Consider the following 20,853-nt stretch of genomic DNA (forward strand, 5'->3'; position numbering starts at 1 on the left):
CTGGGGATGATGGGGGAGCCCTCGGACCAGAGGTGAGACCCCTGGGAGGACACGGGGAGGGCGCTGGGGAGGGCGAGTGGCCGCCCACAGAGCAGCTCCTAGACTGTCCCGGCCATGTTGACAGGGACACCTGGAGCCAGCTTAGCCCCTTAAAGGATTTGGGTCTTGTAGGAATGGGCCTGCGTTCATAGCCCTGGGAGCAGCCCCCATGTGAAGTGTTGCCCCAGAGAGCACAGGTGGACCCAGCGGGGCAGCACCATGCAGGGCCCTAGGTGGCAGCACTGCAGGAACAGGGAACCTGGGCTCGTGTTCCTGGCCACCACGCAGCTGCCACACTCAACACACTTGCACACAGACACACACACTGTACATCCACCCACACACTCATACACAGATCCACACACTCACACAGCCACACCCCCACCTCAGTGCCCCCTGGCTCCGGCGCCCATCCACACGGGAAAGGCCCCTGGGAGGAGACAGTGACTGGTGCTGCCAAGGGACGGGTGGGCAGTGGGTGGTGGAGTGGCACTGATGGGCGTCCAGCCTGAGGGCCTCCAGGAGGGGCAGCAGGTGGAAGGCCGCATGCTGGAGCCAAGGAGTAACTGGCAAGCCCTTCAGGTGGCAGAGCAGGGCCGTCCTGTCTCGAGGCTGCAGGGGCGGCATGTGCCTCCCCTTCTGCTTCAAGTCACTACTGCTGGGCTCACTGAGGACACAAAGACCCCTGGCCTCGGCCACCGGACTGTCCCAACAGGAGATGGGAGCCAGCTGCACCAGAATCAGGGCACAGTCGGAAAGAGGTGGCCAGGAAGACCAGCGGGGCTGCACGCAGCGGGGAAGTCCTCCTGGGCACACGCAGGTGACCAAGAAGCTCTGGGGTCTCTCTCCTCGTGGGTTGAGGGGCTAAGTCAGAGATGTGCAAAGCTGCTCATCTGAGGCTGGAGCCACATCTCCTGCTGCCTGGGTCCCTTTCAAGGATGGCGGTGGCACGCCCTATCCCAGAGCCCAGGGACCTCACCCCCAGTCCCGCCTGCACCCTCCCTCAAGGAGGAGCACTGGTCCTGGGGGGCTGCCGCTCCAGGGTGGGCGGGGGAGTGGCGAACCCCACCACAGCCCTGACAAGGACCCTTCTCACCCTTTCCCAGACTTGGCTCAGGTAGGGCCATCACAGTGGCCCCAGGGCCCAGCCCCAAGAGCACCTGTGGGTTCTTGCAAGGAAACCGGGGCCCAGCCAGCTCCACTAGGCCCTCGCTCCCCACCCAGAGCGCCTGAGGCTCCCACTGTCCTGGCTGCCCTTGCCCCTCCCCCGCCGGCCTTTCACCCCTGAGGGGCGGGGACCCCACAACGGGACACACGTTGTGATCAGTGGGTCACAGAGCTGCGTGTCCCTGCACGAGGAAGAAGACCCCATGCTCGCTGGTCCTGAGCAAGGGGGACGTGGGGAGGGGACGCCGGGCGGGAAGACCCTGCGGCCTCCCAGGGCTGCTCCTCCAAGGGGCGAGTGATTGGGGAGTCCGAGGCGCCCCAGGCCCCGGAGTAGACGCCGCTGGTCGCGGGGAAATGGGCGGGGGCCGGCAGCAGGCAGGGAGGTGGGCAGGCGTCCTGTCGGAGCAGCAGGCCGAGGGCGGGGAGGGGTTCTGTCCTCGAGGGGCCGCTCTCCCGCCCCGTTCCCAGACTCCCCGCACCCCTGCCCCCTCTGGTCCCCTCCCGGCCCCTCGGGTCCCCTGTCGGCCCCGCCCCGCCTCCATGCGCGGGGCCGCAGCGCCTCCCGGTGGCCCCTGTGGGCGCGGGGCGGGGCGGGGCGGGGGCAGGGGCAGGGGCGGGGCCTAGCAGCGGCCCCTCCCCCTGCCCACTCGGCGCCGTCTCGCACCGACTGGACCCGGAGCCTCCGCTCGGGAAGAGTCCGGCGAAGGCTCCCGACGTGTGGTCAGGTAAGGCCCTGGGCAGCGCGGTCCGTCTCGGCGCCGGGACGCAGCGACTTGGCGTTCGCCGCGGGACGCGCCCGCCGCGGTCCCCCCACTTCCACCGCCGGCCTCGCTCGGCGCCCCCGGGTCCGCGCCTGGGGCGCCTCGCGCGGGGGCCCGTCCGTCTGTCCCCGCCTCTCCTGGGGCCCCGGTTCCCGGCGCGGTGCTGAGGCCACGGCGCCTGCCGTCCCTGCCCGGGTCCCCCATCTGCAGCCAGACCCTTGGCCGCTCCTGGGAGGCTTGGTTCTGTCTCTCGGTCCCGGGGACATCTCCGGAGGTTCAGGAGCCCAGCTCACTCCCATGAGAGGAAACCCACCCCCCCCGCGACGGAACTGAGCACAGGGTCTCCAGGGGTGCTGGCCCCCCTCCTCAGCTCGGCTGAGAGGGAGCGGATGTCCCTCCTCCCCCTGGAAGGACTGGCCCCTAGAATGAACTCTAAGGGGCCAGCTTCCCGGGCACTCGGACTGCAGGGGAGGAGGGGGTCTCTGCTACCCGGAAGCAGGGGTGAGCAGGGATGGGGAGAGCACAGGTCACACCCCACTCTACCCAGGAGTCATTAGGAGCCCAGCCTGCCCCTATTCCTCTGAGGCTGGAGGGGCGCACCGGCATCCCCCCGACAAAGTCTGCTAAGGGAGACTAAGTGGGACACAGGGAGGGAGGTGGGCGCCCAGACGGACTGTGCCAGGGCGGCTCCCCTGCTGGTCGGGCCCCACACCCACCCAGGGCTCCTCACGGGCCCAGCAGAGCCCAGGACAGGGCCCAGCACCCACCGAGGGGGTGGGGAGATCAGCCGCTGAGAGTATCAGCTGATGCTGGTAACAACAACCAAAAACGGCAGGGTGGCGCTCTGGGGTGCCTGGCATCCTGCCTGGGGGCCCCAGAGAATGGTCCCCTGAACCCAGGGAGAAAGCTGATGGCCCCTGCACCCCCAGGTCACCCAACTGTCCCCAAGGGAAAGATCTGCACTTGTAGAGGGACACCCAAATAGAAGGAGGGTTGAGGTATACAGATTTCCCTGGGTTTTGTTTCCAGCAAAGAAGTTCTGGCTTGGAGGCCATCTTGCGTTGGAGTTTATTCCCTGTCTCCCTCACCAGGGCCAGGAGGCTGGACGGGCGCTGGGGGCTCCCAGGAGGGAGGAAAGTGGTCTGCCTTCCTTCTGCCATTCCGAGGCAGGAGAGCTGGGCGGGGGAGAGGGCCTGGGCCCCCAGGACATAGGTAACTGGAGGGGCTGGATGCAAGGGGTGCAGATGTGTCCCCTTGGCAGGACGTGGGTCTCAGTGGGCCACTGGGCCACTCTGGCCCCTGGGAAGCTGCCACCCTGGGCTGATGAAAGTGAACTGGGAGGCCTGTGAAGACCGCGGCAGGTTGGGGGCAGTTGTTGGGCATGTCCACAGTGGAAACAACAGGGAAGGCAACATCCAGGTGAAAGCCAGGCTCCAGCCGCTGGGTCACCTGGTCGGGTGGAGTGCAGCCCTGCACCGGGCAGGGCACATCCACGCCCAGCAGACTCTGCATCGCCAGCCAGCACAGGCAGCTCTGTTGTGCAGCAGGCCCGCCTGAGGTCCCTCAGGTGTCAGATGAGCCCCCTGGGATGGGCCAGTGCCTGGGAGAGGAGCAGGACCCAGGGGTCTTCCTGGGACCTCAGCAGAGGGTGTGGGCCAAGCCCAGCCTCCTCTCTGGCGCTGCTTTTCATCTGTAGAACAAGGTCTCTAGGTGCACAGGGTATAGGGAGACCGTGTTTGCGGCCACGAGTGTTTTACAATGCTGGGAAACCTAGCTCTTGTGATTATTTGAAGAAAAACTCAAATAGTTTGATTCTTTTCCTTTAAACACAGCCCCGTGTTCCAGTGGGTCTCTCCTTCCTGTGGCTCCTTCCAAACACTTGTGCAAAGCCGGGGGACCCTGGTTTGGGGCACACCTGCAAAGAAGCAGGGTTCGTGGGGTGCTGCCCACTGAACAGGACCTGGGGGGCCGGTCCCCGCCCTGAAGCATGTGCTGGGATTGGGCCAAATCAGAAAGCAACACCCTGCAAAGACCGGGTGCAGATCTGCCGCGGAGATCTGAATAGGCCGGCATCCCCACGCCCCGCCAGCGGTTAGCCTCCGGGAGCCCACTGTAGACCCTGTGATGGCAGACGGAGGGTGGGCATCCCCGCTGTGGGGGGCTGCACCTTGGAGAGCAGAGTCTGGGTCAAAAGTTCTGAAAAGTGTCAAGGCTTCCAAACCTGTTGTCAGAGCCACCAGAGGAGTGGAGACGGGCCCTGGTGCTCTGGCTGTGGACAGTGTCTGGTTTTCTGTCCTATTTGCCAGTTTCATAGATGAGGGATGGTGCCTTGATGGTTTGCCTGCATGTCCTTGGTTTTTGTGCAGCTCGATCACTGACCATTTGTGCTGCTGTTACTTTCCTCATCTTCCCCATCTTCCTAATGGGCGCTCATTTTTTACTACTTTGTAAGAGATTTTTTTCCCTAATTTTTCAAAATTGTGGTTAAATACACATAACATAAAATCTACCATCTGAACCATTTTTAAATGTATAGCTCAGTGCTATTAAGTACCTTCATATTGTGATACCATCACCACCGTCCATTTCCAGAACTCTTTTCATCTTGTAAAACTGAAACTGTCCCATTAAACACTAACTCCCCAATCCCCCCTCCCCCAGCCCCTGGCAACCACCATTCTACTTTCTGTCGCTATGATTTCTGAGATATTCAAAGTACCTCATATAAGTGAATCATACAGTATTCGTCTTTCTGTGTGTGGTTTATTTCACTCAGTATAATGTCCTCAAGTTCCATCCATGTCATAGCATGTGTCAGAATTCCCTTCCTTTTCAAGGCTGAATAATATTCCATTGTATGGATGGACCACATTATGCTTATCCATCCGTCCATCGATGGACACCTGGGTTGCTTCCACATTTTAGTTATTCTGAGTAATACTGCTATGAACATTGTTGTACAAATATCTCTTTGAGACCCAACTTTCAATTCCTTTGAGTCTGTATATCCCCAGAAGTAGGACTGGTAGATCATATGGTAATTCTACTTTTATTCTTTGAGGAGCCACCGTACGGTTTTCCATACAGCTCTACATTTGTACATTCCCACCAACAATTCCAATTTCCCCTTATCTCTCCAACATTTCTTGTTTTCTGATACTGTCCATCCTAGTGAGTGTAAGGTGATATCTCATCGTAATTTTGATTTGCATTTCCCTAATGATGAGTGACGTTGAGCATTTCTTCATGTGCTTATTGGCCATTGGTATAACTCCTTTAGGGAAATGTCTGTTCAAGCCCTTTGCCCATTTCTGAATCGGGTTGCTGGGGTTTTGGTTGTTGAGTTTCAGTTCTCTATATATTCTGGATATTAATCCCTTATCTGATATGATTTGCAAGTATTTTCTCCAATTATGTAGGCTGCCCTTTGACTCTCTGGATAGTGTCTCTTTTGTATTGTTCTGCATTTATTATTAAAACCAACAGTCAACGGTAAATGACAGACTGACTGCCCGTCTTTTTCACTTTGGACGTTAAAGACTGGAATAGGAACACAGTATCACTTTTCCACAGCAGAGGTTAGCCCTGGCCTCTGACCCCCAGCAGCAGGTAGAGTCAGACTTTATGGAAGTGACAGTCACCATCGTGGGAGACACCCTCCCTTTTCTTTGGGCTCTTCTGTAGTGGAGAGGAGCACCCAGAGTTGGGCTGAAGACATCTGAAGACACAGGGAGAAGAGCCGAAATAATCAGACCTCAGACGGTACTTACGTGCTGAGAGGTATGTATGGACGTTTATAGTGCCAAAACAGGTGTGCTGTGGGGACCATCAGGTTAAAACTTTTAAACTTTATTCCTGTCAGAGACAAGTCAGACTAAAGAGGCTACTGCTTTAGGGGCAACTAGAGAAAACTGGTGCCACCCAGATGCAAAACAGTAGCAATCACAGTGATTCCAGGACTTCAAAGCTCCACAAACATGATGTGTTTTCTTTTGCTTGTTTAGGCTTTCTTCTCTCTTTTCTCTTTATTCTTCATTCTGTCTTTCTCCAGTTTCCATTGGGCTCTACCTGCACTCGCCACTGGTACCTTCAAGCTCACTTCTTCCTCCTCTTCATCTCTCTTGCTACTTTGAGGAGTGGCTGGTACAACACGTCATAGTAGAGCAACATTCAGAATGCTCCTCTATCACAGTTCTGAGTCTGGAAACTGGTGATTTGGTGAATTGCGTCAGCTCATTTTGAAAAAGGCAAGCAAGTTGTAAAAAGGGGGTGGGGAGCCTTGAGGCCAGACACTATGAACTCCCCAAGTCCACCATCCAGCCTAACAGACTGACCAGGCGTGGAACACATGTGTGCCTGTGTGACGCCACCTCGTCCTTTGTCTTCTCGTGGGACCTGACAGCATCATCACAGAGAAACTAACACCGTGGAAAGGTTTCTTTCAAATGTATGACGACCTTGCCTTGCTTTTATTCCTGAGTGGTATCTGCATCAGTGTTAGAACTGACTGAATTCTTACTGCTGTCACCTAACTTTTTAAGCCTATTTAAAGGTTTACTGTTTCTCTGAGTCCATATTTTCTATTGATAACAGGAGCAGAAGCAAGCAGTCCCGCTCTGGATTTAAAAGCGCCAGTTGCCATCTTTCACAAGTGTAACACTCGCAGAACTCATTATTGCCCCCCAAAAAACCCATCTCCATAATAACAAGAATTTCTTCTCCAGGTTCAGTATCTCTTAGAGCCTTCGCACTTGCTGTGTCTTGGCCAACTGACACAAACCCACAGTTGGTCTGCAGTCATGGTTTGTGAGTGTAGCGGGACCAAGGCGAGCTGAGCACGGCTTTTCCTTCTGGAACACACAGCACTGAAGTCGTTTTCTCTGGGTCCAAGTAGGATGTTCTCCTCAATTGCTGAAAGCTCAGCCACACAACCCACCAGTAATTCTATTTTGTCATTGCGTTTCCACTCTTTTGTTGCAATTATTTTGGCTCTATTTTGTTCTAATGAGTATCTGTTACAAGGCATTATTTCAAATCCACTGTCAGTTGCAAACATTCGCAAGTAAATAAATACGTGTTCCTTGAATAAATTCTCCTGCATCATTTTCTTTTATAAATTTATTTTGTTTATTTATTTATTTATTTATTTATTTATGGCTGCATTGGGTCTTTGTTGCTGCGCGCGGGCTTTCTCTAGTTGCGGTGAGCAGGGGCTACTCTTTGTTGCGGTGCTCAGGCTTCTCATTGCGGTGGCTTCTCTTGTTGTGGAGCACGGACTCTAGGCACGCGGGCTTCAGTAGTTGTGGCACGTGGGCTCAGTAGCTGTGGCCCACGGGCTCTAGAGCGCAGGCTCAGTAGTTGTGGCATGTGGGCTTCAGTAGTTGTGGTGTGTGGGCTCAGTAGTTGTGGCTCACGGGCTCTAGAGCGCAGGCTCAGTAGTTGTGGTGCACGGGCTTAGTTACTCCTCCTGCATCATTTTTGTTGTTGCAAAGTCAGACATTTGACGGCTTTCTCCAAGTGCTCGTCTTTCTTAAAATGTTCGATCACTTCCTTTAGTTCTTCTTGCCTTCCCGAAAGCTAGTATTCATTTTGTGTGTTTGAAAACCGAAATAGGGATCAAGGACCAAACTGGTTGCTAGGTCATCATTTTCAGAGTTCCTTGGTGGACATTCCAGAAGATGGTACATATCGACTGTGCCCTTCACATCCTGAATTACAATAACCTCGCCTCTTGTGCTACCCTGGGGTCCCAAAGGCAGCAGCTGGCCTGGGGACTCCTCATCCTGGGTCCCGAAGCCTCGTGTTCTGAGGCTGCGCTGCCACCTCTGGTGCCAGGCCGCCCTCCCCTCACAGCCCCAGAGCCTCACTGCCCTCCCCAAAGATGCATCTCCGCCCCCAGTGAACCGCTCAGACCCTGCCCGTGACTGCTGGAAGGACACGAAAAGGAGTGCCCTGGACCAGGCTGAATAGTGTCTTTTGATGCACAAATTTTTAAAATTTTCATGAAATCCAGTATGCCTATTTTTTTCTTTAGTTGCTTGTGCTTTTGGTGTCATATTCAAGAAAGCATTGCCAAATCCAGTATTGTGAAGAGTGTTGCCTTCTGTTTTCTTCTAGAAGTTTTATAAATTTAGGTCTTACACTTAAATCATGGATCCGTTTTGTGTTAATTTTTGTGTATGGTGTTAGGTGAGGTCCAACTTCATTCTTTAGAATGTGGATATCCAGTTTTCTGGCACCATTTGTTGAAAAAGACTGTCTTTTCCCCCACTGACTGGTCATGACGGCCTTGTTGAAAATTGTTTGATTACATACGTGAGGGTTATTTTTGGACTCTATTCTATTCCATTTGTCTAGATGTCCCTGTATCCCAGTGCCATACTGTTTTGATTAATGTAGCTTTGTAGTAAATTTTGAAATCACGAAGTTTGTTCCTCAGTTTGTTCTTCTCTTTTAGAATTGTTTATGCTATTCAGGGTCTCTTGAGATTCTTTGCGAATTTTAGAGTGGTTTCTTCCATTTCTGCAAAAGTCATTATTGAGATTTCGATGGAGATTGCATTAAATCTGTGAATCACTTGGGATAGTATTGACATCTTAATATTAATTCTTCCAATCTATAAACACAGAATATCTTTCCATTTATTTATATCTTCTTTAATTTCTCTCATAAATGTTTTATATTTTTTAATGAGTCTTTCACTTCTTTGGTAAAAATAATTCCTAAGTATTTTATTCTTTTGATGCAAATGTAAATGGAATTATTTTCTTATTTTCCTTTTTGTGTTATTCATTGTTAGTGTATAGAAATGCAACTGATTTTTGTGTGTTGACTTTGTTTCCTGCTACTTAGCTGAATTCATTTATTGTAACAGTTTCTTTTTGTGGACTCTTCAGGATTTTCTACCTATACAATCATATCATCTGTGAACAGAGATAATTTTACTTCTTCCTTTACAGTTTGAATGCCTTTTATTTCTCTTTCTTGCCTAATTGCTCTGGCTGGGACTTCCAATACTATGTTGAATAGAAATGGTGAAAGTGAGCATCTTTGCTTTGTTCCTGACCCTAGAGGAAAAGCCTATATAGTCTCTCACAACTGAGTATGATGTTAGTTGTGGGATTATTATAAATGTCTTTTATTATACTGAGGTAGTTTCCATCTATTCCTAGTTTGTTGAATTCTTTAATCATGAAAGGATATTGAATTTTATCAAAAGATTTTTCTGCATCACTTGAGACGATCATGTGGGTTTTTCTTTCATTCTGTTAATGTGGTGTGTTACATTAATTGATTTTCATATGTTGAATCATCTTTGCATTCCAGGAATAAATCCCACTTGGTCATGATGTTTAATCCTTTCTCTAACCTGTTGAATTCTGTTTGCTAATATTTTGTTGATGATTTTTGTATCCATGTTGATAAGGGATATTGGTCTGTAGTTTTCTTTTCTTGTAGTGTCTTTGTCTGGCTTTGGTATCAGGGTAATGCTGACTTCATAGAATGAGTTTGGGGGTATTCCCTCCTCTTCAATTTTTTTGAAAAGTTTGACAAATATTGATGTTAGTTCAATGCTTCCTAGAATTAATGCTTCCTAGTTTAAATGCTTCCTAGAATTCACCAGTAAAGCCATCAGGTCCAGGGCTTTTCTTTGAAAGGAGATTTTCAATTACTGATTCAAACTCCTTACTAATTACAGGTCTATTCAGAATTCCTGTTTCTTCATGGTTTTGTCTTTGTAGGTTTTGTGTTTCTAGGAATTTGTCCATTTCATCTAGGTTATCTAATTTGTTGGCAAACAACTGATTATAGTACTCTCTTATAATTCTTTTTATTTCTGTAGAATCAGTACTAATTTCCCACTTCCATTTCTGATGTTAGTAATTTGAGTATTCTCTTTTTTTCTTAGTCCATCTAGCTAAAGATTTGTCAGTGTTGTTGATCTTTTTGAAGAATTGACTTTTGGTTTCATTGATTTTTCTCTATTGTTTTTCTATTATTTCATTTATCTCTGCTCTAGTATTTATTATTCCATTCCTTCTGCTAGCTGTTAATTTGTTCTTTTTCTAGTTCCTTAAGTTGTAAAGGTAAAGTTAGGTTGTTAATTTGAGATCTTCCTTGCTGTTTTATGTAAACATTTGTAGCTGTAAATTTTCTTCTTCATACTGCTTTTACTGTGTTTCATATGTTTGCTGTGTCTTGTTTTCATTTTTATCAGTCTCTGAGTATTTTCTAATTTCCCTTGTGATTCTTCTTTGACCTATTCTATTGGTTGTTTAAGGGTGAGCTGTTTAATTCCCACAATTTTGTGAATTTTTCAGTTTTCCTTCTGTTACTGACTTCTAAAGTCATCCCATTGTGATTAGAGAAGATACATTTTATGTTATTTTCTTTTTAAATTTATTGAGGCTTCCACTGTTGTTACACTTCTCCTCATCATTGCAAGCCTCTCCCTCTCTGGTTGAATTGACTTCCAGGAGATTTAAAGGGCTGGCACCTTTTTTCCCCCATTCATTTTTCTCTTTTTCTCCTTTTGGGAGCCAGACACTGAAGATTATGACATTCAAAAGCAACTGCATATACAGGGGAAATTAGACAGGAACTGCACATGCCTGGGGGAAAGTGCAGGCTCAGGAAGGAAATGAGAAGACCTTACCTTTACTCCTCAGGCTGAACCTTGGCACAGAGACAGCCTACGACAATCAAAAACAAAAAATAAAAATGAAAACAAACAATCAAGAACAGCAAACCCTAGGGAAGGACAAGAATCTGATTTCCAGAGTTACCATTTTAGATTCAAATGTCCAGTTTTTAACAAAAAATCAAAAGGCAAACAAAGGAACAGGAAAGTATGGCCCACTCAAAGGAAAAAATATAAACCAACCAAAACTGTCCCTGAAAAAGACCTGATGGTGGATCTACTAGACAAAGACTTTAACACAACCATCTTAAAGATGCTCAAGGAACTAAAGGAAGATGTGGAGAAAGTCAAGAAAATAATGTATGAACAAAATAGAAATATCAATAAATAGAAAACCTAGGTAGATGCAAAATGATTTAATAGAGCTGAAGAATACAATGACTGTTAGTTACTTATTAGAGGGATGCAAAGGCCAATTTGAGAAGACAGAAGAAAGTGTGAGTGATGTTGAAGATAAGACAATGGAAATTATGAGTCTGAGGAGCAGAAAGAAAAAAGATTAAAGAAAAGTGAACAGAACCTAAAGGACATGAATACTTGTTTTGGGAGTCCCAGAAGGAGATGAGAGAGAAAGGGACAGAGGAAATATGTGAAGAAACTTACCAAATTTGATGAATGACATGAATATAAACATCCAAGACAAGTAGGATGAACTTAAAGAGACTCACACTGATACACATTATAATCAAACTGTCAAAAGACAAAAACAAAGAGAGAATTTTGAGATCAGCAAGAGAGAAGTGACTCATCATATCCAAGGGATTCTCAATAGGATTACCAGAAGATTTCTTGTCAGAAACTTTGGAGACCAAAGGCAGGGCGTTAATATATTCAAAATGCTAAATGGAAAAAAACCTGTTGCCTGAAAATTCTACATCCAGCCTAATTGTCCCCCCAAAGTGAGGGCAAACTTAAAACATTCCCAGATAAACAAAAGCTGAAAGAGTCCATTACTGCTAGACCTGCCCTGTAAGAAATGCTCAAGAGGGTCCTGCAGGTGAAATGAAAGGACACTAGACAGTAACTTGAAGTCATATGGAAATACGAAGCTCTCAGTAAAGGTAAATACATGAGCAATTATAAAGCTATTATTATTATAACAATAATTATTGTAACAATAGCATGTAACTCGCTTTTTTTTTCTACATGATTTGAAAGACTAATACATTTTTTTAAATTATTAATCTAATATATACCCAAGAGTGGAATTGCTGGGTCATATGGTAGTTGTACTTTTAGTTTTTTGAGAAACCTCCATATTGTTTTCCACAAAGGATGCACCAACTTACATTCCCATCAATAGTGCATGAGGGTTCCCTTTTCTTCACATCCTCACCAGCATTTGTTATTTGTGTTCTTTTTGATGATAGCCATTCTGACAGGTGTGAGGTGATATCTCATTGTGGTTTTGATTTGCAATTCCCTGATGATTAGCAATGTTGAGCATCTTTTCCTGTGCCTGTTGGCCATTTCCTCTTTGGAAAAATGTCTATTCAGTTCTTCTGCCCATTTTTGTTTTTATAATTGCTTCACAATACCGTGTTAGTTTCTGTTGCACAAAAAAGTGAATCAGCTATATGCATACACGTGTCCCCGTATCCCCTCCCTCTTGAGCCTCCCTCCCATCCTCCCTATCCCACCCCTCTGGGTCATTGCAAAGCACGGAGCCCATCTCGCTGTGCTATGCTGCTGCTTCCCATCAGCCAATGATTTTACATTTGGTAATGTGTATATGCTGATGCTACTCTCACTTCACCCCAGCTTCACCCTCCCACCCTATGTCCTCAAGTCCATTCTCTATACCTACTTCTTTATTCCTGACCTGCAACTATGTTCATCAGTACCTTTTTTGTTTGTTTGTTTAGATTCCATGTATCTGCATTAGCATACGGTATTTTTCTCTTTCTGACTCACTTCACTCTGTAGACAGACTCTAGGTCCATCCACCTCACTACAAATAACTCAATTTCGTTTCTTTTTATGGCTGAGTAATATTCCATTGTATATCTGTGCCACATCTTCTTTATCCATTCGTCTGTTGATGGACATTTAGGTTGGTTCCATGTCCTGGCTATTGTAAATAGTGCTGCAATGAACATTGTGGTGCATGTCTCTTTTCGAATTATGGTTTTCTCAGGGTATATGCCCAGTAGTGGGATTGCTGGGTCATATGGTAGTTCTATTCCTACTTTTTTAAGGAACCTCCATACTGTTTTCCATAGTGGTTGTATCAATTTACATTCCCACCAACAGTGTAGGAGGGTTCCCTTTTCACCATACCCTTTCCAGCGTTTATTGTTTCTAGCTTTTTTGATAATGGCCATTCTGACTGGTGTGAGGTGATACCTCATTGTAGTTTTGATTTGCATTTCTCTAATAATTAGTGATGTTGAGCATCTTTTCATGTGCCTCTTGGCCATCTGTATGCCTTCCTTGATGAAATCTGCCCACTTTTTAATTGGGTTGTTTGTGCTTTTGGTGTTGAGTTGTAGGAGCTGTTTATATGTGTTGGATATTAACACCTTATTGGTCATATCATTTGCAAATATTTCTTCCCATTCAGTAGGTTGTCTTTTTGTTTTGTGGATGGTTTCCTTCGCTGTGCAAAAGCTTTTAAGTTTAATTAGGTTCCAGTTGTTTAATTTGGGTTTTATTTCCTTTGTTTTAGGAGAGAGAGCCAAAAAAATATTGCTCTGACTTATATCAAAGAGTGTTATGCCCATGTTTTCCTCTAGGAGTTTTATGGAATCTGGTCTTACATTTAGGTATTTAATCCATCTTGAGTTTATTTTTGTATGTAGTGTTAGAGAATGTTCTAGTTTCACTCTTTTACATTTAGCTGTCCAGTTTTCCCAGCACCACTTATTGAAGAGACTGTCTTTTCTCCATTGTATATTCTTGCCTCCTTTGTCATAGATTAACTGACCATACATGCATGGGTTTATGCACTGGGCTGTCTGTTCTTTTCCATTGATCTATGTGTCTGTTTTTGTGCCAGTACCATACTGTTTTGATTACTGTAGCTTTGTAGTATAGTCTGAAGTCAGGGTGCATGATTTTTCCAGCTCTGTTCTTAAAACTAGCATTATTGTAACTCCACATTTTGTTTTCTGCATAATTTAAGGGACCAATGCATTAAAAATAACATTTGCTTATGTTTTGGGACACAAAATGTGTAAAGATGTAATTTTGTGACATCAATAACTGAAAGGGATAGGGAGGGAGCTTTTAAAGTAGCAGATTTTTTTATGTGTTGTTGAAGTTAAACTGGCATAAATTCAAATTATATTGTTATAACTTTAGGATGTTAAATGTAATCCCATGGTAACCATAAAGAAGGTACCAAAAGAATATGCACAAAAGGAAATGAGGGGGCTTCCCTGGTGGTGCAGTGGTTGAGAGTCCGCCTGCCGATGCAGGGGACATGGGTTCATGCCCTAGTCCGGGAAGATCCCACATGCTGCGGAGCGGCTAGGCCCGTGAGCCATGGCTGCTGAGCCTGCGCGCCCGGAGCCTGTGCTCCGCAACGGGAGAGGCCACAACAGTGAAAGGCTCGCGTACCGCAAAAAAAAAAAAGAAAAAGGAAAAAGAAATGAGGAAGGGATGTAAATGTTTTACAACAAAAATCAGCTGCACACAAAAGAAAACAGTAATGCAGGAAATGAGGAACAAAAAAGCTATAACTACATAGGAAACAAATAGCAAAACTACAGAAGTAAGTCTCTCCTTATCAGTAGTTACTTTAACTGTAAATGGATTAAACTGTCCAAGCAAAAGACAGAGACTGGCAGAATGGATGTTAAAAAAATGAGATCCAACTATATGCTGTCTACAAAAGATTCATTTTAGAACCAAAGACACAAATAGGTTTGAAGTGAATGGATTGAAAATGTTATTCCATGCAAATAGGAACCAAAAGAGAGCAGGCGTAGCTATACTAACACCAGATTAAAAATGGACTTTAAATCAAAAAGAGTTACAAGAGGCAAAGAAGGACATTATATATTAATAAAAAGTTTAAAACAACAAAAATATATTACACTTGTAAACGTTTACACAATAACAGGCCATCAAAATTTTAAACCTTAAGAATATGAGGGCTTCCCTGGTGGCGCAGTGGTTGAGAATCTGCCTGCCAATGCAGGGGACACGGGTTCGAACCCTGGTCTGGGAAGATCCCACATGCCGCGGAGCAACTAGGCCCGTGAGCCACAACTACCGAGCCTGCGTGTCTGGATCCTGTGCCCCGCAACAAGAGAAACGATGACAGTGAAAGGCCCGCGCACGGCGATGAAGAGTGGCCCCCGCTTGCTGCAACTAGAGAAAGCCCTCGCACAGAAACGAAGACCCAACACAGCCAAAAATAAATAAATAAATAATTTAAAAAAAAAAAAAAAAAAAAAAAAAAAAAAAAAAAGAATTTTAAACCTTGAGAATGCATTGGGAATATGGTTGCCTGGCTCTTGGCATGTTTCCACTCTGCTCACGTGTTTTGTTTTAACGAAGGTGATATGTGGGAGCCCAGTTATCATGAGTGTGGACTCGGAACCATGCTGCCTGGATTTGGATCTCAGCTATTATCTGAGCACCGAGGACAAGTTACCTGTCTCAGTCTCAGTTTCCTCATCTATGAAATGGGGATTATAATAGCACCAGTGTGCTATCCACAAGGGCTCTTGTGAGGGTTAAAAGGAAAGATGTAGTATAGTGTCTGGTGCAGAGTAATCATAAGACATTTCACTGTCATTTCATCTTTTCTGTTTCCTTCAAAGACTTTTTGGTCCATGTTTTACACTCAGTTACTTACTTCTCCTGGACTTTATTTGGGTGTACTCTGTGAGGTGGGATTACTTTATTTCTAATCACATCGTGACCCCTTTTCCCAGCCTTCTCTCAGTGCTCTGAAAAGCAGCCGTCTCATTTCCTCAGTTCTCATATGGTGTTATGCCACTGCTGTGTGGTCTGTTGGCCATTCCAGCACCAAAACCACTAATGCTTTATTACTGTAATTGTATTCCATTATTGCACTTGATAACACAAGTTTCATCACCCTTCATTTTTTATTTTTCTCAGCTACTCTTTTTCTTCCAGGTAAATCTTAGATTCATTTTGTCAACACATAATGGCAAAAAAAAGCCAAAAGTTTTATTGGAAATTTTAATCAAAATTACATTCAATTATAGATTCAGTTAGAAATAACTGATATTCTTAAATATTGTGTCTCTCATCCAAAAACAAGGTTTGTCTCTCCACTATGTTCCTTAGAAACTTTTTCATAAGTCCTGCACATCCGTAGATTCTTATTAAGTTTATTCCTTGGATTTAAGTTGTTTTTCTTGCTAGTGTAAATAGTTATTTTTCCATTACGTTTTCTAATCAGTTGTTGCTGATAGAAGAAAATCTGTAGATTTTTGTGTATTTTTTTTCTTATAATTGCCTCATTGAATACCCCTTTCTCTCTCCCCTAAACTTTGTTCAATTGATTTTATTGGATTTTCTAGGTAGACAGTCCCATCTTTAATAAGGACAGTTCCTATCTCTTCCTTTCCAAGACTTACATTTTGTTTCTGTTTGCTGTCTTATTGCATTGGCTTCAAACACAACAGTGAATAATATAATGAGATCAACACTCTTTGTCCTTTTATTTTTTTGTACTCTAATGGTCATTCTTCAAGTGCAGGAGTTTTTAATCCAGAGTCAGTTCCATAGATGGACCCCCTGAATTAATGAGGACTTTGGTTTCTGTATATGAGTAATCTGTGCATATGTGTCAGGTGAAACTGTCCAGATTCTTAAAGGAGTCTGTGACCCACAAAGATAAGAACACCTATTTAGGTTTTGTGTAAAATTTGATAGTGGCTGTTGATTTGAAATTTACATCCTTTATAATATTAATCCAACACCTAAGTTTCTTATGAGGTTTTACTTTTATAATGTTAATCCAACTCCTAAGTCTCTTATGAGGTTTTGACTTATTTGTTTGTTTGTTTAACCACGAATGGATGTTTTGGGGCTCCTTTAAAGCAATTACACACATACCTCATTTTAATGCACTTCACTGTATTGCATCTTGCAGATGTTTTGGTTTTTACAAATTGAAGGTTTGCGGCAACCCTGCATTGAGCAAGTTTATCAGCGCCATTTTTCCAACCACGTTTGCTCACTTTATGTCTGTCACATTTGGGTAATTCTTGCAATATTTCAGACTTTTTCATTATTATCTTGTCATGGTGATCTATGATCAGCAGTCTTTGATGTTACTACTGCAACTCACTAAAGCCTCAGATAATGGCTAGCATTTTTTCTAGCAATAAGGTATTTTTAATTGTTATGTACATTGTTTTTTAAGACGTAACACTATTGCACACAATAGACTACAGTATAGTGTAAACATAACTTTTACATGCACTGGAAAACCAAAAAAATTCCTTCAACTTCCTTTATTGCAATGTTTGCTCTATTATGGTGGTCTGGAACCAAATCCACAATATCTCTGAGGTATGCCTATACATGATTTTCTTTTTTATATTAATGTGACTTACATTAATATGTTTCCTAATGTTGCATCATTGTATTTTTAACTAACTTCATCTTAGTACTGGTTTAGTAGTCCTTAACATGCTACTATATTTTATTTTCTAATATCAGTTAGGATTTTTGCAACTGTATTCAAAAGTGATATTTATCTATAGAGTTCCTTTTAGGGATATCTTTTATCAAGTTTTGGTCTTAGGTTTTGCCAAGTTAACAAATGAATTGAAAAGTTTATCTTTTTATGTTCTGAAATAAGTTAAATAGAGTAGTGTTTGTCCTTGAAAATGCAAAAGAACTCACCCAAAAGCTGTTTGGGCCAGAGTCTTTGGAAACGTGTTTCCTTCCAGTGTTTCCATTCCTTCCAAGTCAGAGTCCAGCCAGTTCCTCACCTCCTCTCTAGAGGTGAGACCACTTTCCCAGAAAACGGTCTTTCACGTTTACTAGCTCAAAGCTGCACTTGGTATGCTCTTAAAAACAAACAACAATAAAAACTCTCCTCGTCTATTATTATTTTACTCCTTAAATTTGTATATTTCTATATTTGTGTTTACATCATTTTTATTCTTGCTTAGACTTGCTAAAATTTTTTCTATTTTATTGGCCTTTTTGAAGAACCAGCTCTTAGATGTATTTATTATTCTACTGTAGGTTTTTTTTCAACCAATTGTTTTTGGGTTTTTTTACCACTTTCTCTCTCTTGCTTTCCTGAGATTTATCTCTTTAAGTATTTTTTGTCCCTATTCTTTAACCACATGCCTAATTTGTTACACTAATTTCTTATTTTATAACATAAAGCATCTGAGGCTAGGTATTTTCCCCCGATGATAGCTTTGGCCTTCTCATATTTGTTTTTAAGTGTACATCGTCATTGTCACTAATTCCTATGTAGTTTTTGCGAGAGTTTTTCAATTTCAAGTGCTTTGTTTTGGGGGGTTTTTTCCTATGTCTTATTAGTGACAATTTTTGCATTGTAGCTCAAAGAATTTTATCTGTAAAATTTCCATTTTTTTAATAAATTAAAGCTTTCTTTGTGGCTTACTCTAGGATTGAATTCTGTAAAATTTTTAAAAGAGTGTGTGTTCCCTACCTGTAGGTTTTGAAAACATAGGTATATATGTAATATGTGGGTGTGTTTTATGCACATTATCCAAATCCTTTATGTTTAGAAAATACATAATCCCTGCTTGTTACTATCAAAGTTTTATAAAACATGACATTCAGATCCTCTGTTTTTTTTAATATGATCTGTCAATAACATAAAAAGATGAGTTAAAGTCTACTTGGTTGCAGTCTGTCAGTTTTTTCTTTGATTTTTCACCGATTGTGCTTTAAGTAATATTGTGTTATGAAATTAGGTACATAAAGATTTATAACTGGACTGCAGCAGCTTTTATCTTTTCCTGGGCCCCATCCCTCATCCTCTGTCTTCAATTCTAGTGTCTCAACAACACTGCCCCGTCTTTCTCTCCGTTTGCAACTATCCCTCCCCACTCCATTTTCTTTACACCATCTGTGACTTTCTACATAAAGTGTGATTCATAAACCTCATTGCGATGGGTTTCATTTTTTGACCCAATTTAGGAAAGTTTGTCTTTACAGGAGAATTTAAGCCATACACCTTTATTGTCACAACTGATCTATGTGAAATTTCTGGCTTTTAATTTTATGCTTCAGTTCTTTTCCCTTCATTTTCTATATTTTACTGTACATCTCAAGTTTCTTTGCTTTTCATTTATCTTTATTCGTTTCTCTATTGTTTGCAGAAATTCCTTGCAGAATATTTTTAGGAATGGTGTGTGGGTGGCATAGATGTGAACCCATTTACATCTGAGATGTTTATCCTTTTTTTATTTTTAATAGAAGTATAGTTGATTTATGATGTGTTAACTTCTGCTGTATGGCAGAGTGACTCAGTTATACACATATATACATTCTTTTTTATATTCTCTTCCATTATGGTTTATCCCAGGATATTGAATATAGTTCCCTGTGTTATACAGTAGGACCTTGTTGTTTATCCACTCTATACATAATAGTTTGCACCTACTAACCCCAAACTTCCAATCTATCCCTCCCCCATCCCCCATCCCCCTTGGCAACCACTAGTCTGTTCTCTATGTCTGCGAGTCTGTTTCTGTTTCGTAGATAAGTTCATTTGTGTCATATTTTAAGATTCGGTATGTAAGTGATATCATATGGTATTTGTCTTTCTCTGTCTGACTTAACTTCACTTAGTGTGATAATCTCTAGTTGCATCCATGTTGCTTCAAATGGCATTATTTTGTGGGTTTCTATGGCTAATATTCCACTGTATAAGTATACCACATCTTCTTTATCCATTCATCTGTCAGTGGACATTCAGGTTGCTTCCATGTCTTGGCTTTTGTGAATAATGCTGCTATGAACATAGGGGTGCACGGATCTTTTTGAATTAGAATTTTGTCTGGATATATGCCCAGGAGTGGGATTGCGGGACCATATGGTAGCTCTATTTTTAGTGTTCTGAGATGTTTATCCTTACACGTGAAAGATAAGTTGGCTGGGGAGACATCCTTGGGTCATTTTATTTTCCCGTCTAAATTCTGAATTATTGTCTCATCTTCTGTCTACAACGTTGTGGAGAAAAAGTTTTATGCCTCTATTAGTGGTCTATTGCTGTGTAATAAAGTACCCAAAACTTAGTGATTTAAAACAATAAACATTTACTATCTTGTAATTTATTCCGGCCAGGAATTCAGGAGAGGCTTCGCTGGGTGGTTCTCGCTCAGGGTCCCCCATGAGGTGCAGTCAGTATATCGGCCACAGCCTCGGTCATCTAAGTCTTGGCTGGGGTGGAGGGTCTGCCTCCACGATGGCTCACTCACCGCTGTCGGCTGTAGGCTTCATCACCTCCCCCATGAGCTTCTGCAAAGGCTGCTTGAGCATCTTCACGCTACAGCAGCCGGCTTCCCCCAGAGCGAGCAAGTGGAGAGGGGCCCAGGCAGAAGGCACCTGCCTCTTACGACCCAGTCGTGGAAGTCACACAGCATCACTTCCACGTTATTCTGTTGGTCATACTGGCCAGAGACCATTCAGGGGGTGAGAGGACTCTGTACGGGCAAGGGTAATTGGGGGCCACCTTGGAGGCTGCCTACCACAGGCCAAAGCGATTTTTCCCTTTGGGTGTTTTCTGTATTTTGTTGTTGCTGTTGGGTTTTTCCCCTGGGTAGATAGTTTTAGAATTTTTCATTACATTTGAGAGTAAGATTTTCCACCAGTACACTTTATTATGTGGGCTTCTTTTAATTTATTATGTGTGTTTTTGTGTGTGGTGTATGATGTGTGTGTGCGATGTGTGTGTGTGGCGTGTGACGTGTGTGTGGTGTGCTGTGTGTGATGTCTGTGTGTGTGGTGATGTCTGTGTGTGACATGTGTGGTGTGCTGTGTGTGTGATGTCTGTGTGTGTGCTGTGTGTTTGATGTCTGTGTGTGTGTGTGCGCTGTGTGTCTGTGTGATGTCTGTGTGTGACGTGTGTGGTGTGCTGTGATTGTGTGTGTGTGTGGTGTTTGTGATGTGTGTGAGATGCCTGTGTGTGTGCTGTGTGTGTGTGTGATGTCTGTGTGTGGCATGTGACGTGTGTGTGGTGTGCTGTGTGTGATGTCTGTGTGTGGC

General features: G+C 44.1%; 1 protein-coding gene and 1 pseudogene across 1 annotated transcript in view; one reads left to right on the forward strand and one right to left on the reverse strand.

The window, feature by feature from the left end:
- Positions 1 to 1,812: 1,812 nt before the first annotated feature.
- COL6A2 (collagen type VI alpha 2 chain) overlaps positions 1,813 to 20,853 on the forward strand; it is a 38,958-nt gene continuing 19,917 nt past the window's right edge. Inside the window, 1 exon segment of the mRNA XM_032629849.1 lies at positions 1,813 to 1,931. The gene's annotated coding sequence lies outside the window, so the exon portion shown is untranslated.
- LOC116752835 lies at positions 4,657 to 15,021 on the reverse strand (annotated as a pseudogene).

The sequence above is a fragment of the Phocoena sinus genome, chromosome 4 (assembly GCF_008692025.1).
Source record: "Phocoena sinus isolate mPhoSin1 chromosome 4, mPhoSin1.pri, whole genome shotgun sequence".
Lineage (NCBI taxonomy): Eukaryota > Metazoa > Chordata > Mammalia > Artiodactyla > Phocoenidae > Phocoena > Phocoena sinus.